Raw genomic sequence first — 321 nt, 5'->3', positions numbered from 1 at the left:
TAGTCTGAAAGAGCATGAAAATTTAGCACCAAGAATGTTCCAAGTCTTCGACTCATATTAACCAAGCCTTGTATTCAGATAAGCTCTTCTAGAGTCAAAGCACTAGTAACCTCATTTTTTTGAGACGGTAATCGCTAGTAACCTCCTTTATTAGTAGTCTAAGCAAACAGTCAGCAGTTCATCAACAGAACCATGATTTGGCCAAGATGACATTGGTTTGAGAGATACAGCTCTAAGCCTATTTAAGCAGCACTATGCAACCCCCATTTCAGTACACCTTTAATCTTTAGATATTCCAACAGGAAGCTTTCTAGACATAGC

This window comes from Lycium barbarum, chromosome 3, assembly GCF_019175385.1.
Source record: "Lycium barbarum isolate Lr01 chromosome 3, ASM1917538v2, whole genome shotgun sequence".
Lineage (NCBI taxonomy): Eukaryota > Viridiplantae > Streptophyta > Magnoliopsida > Solanales > Solanaceae > Lycium > Lycium barbarum.
Note: the sequence above shows the minus strand (reverse complement) of the source record.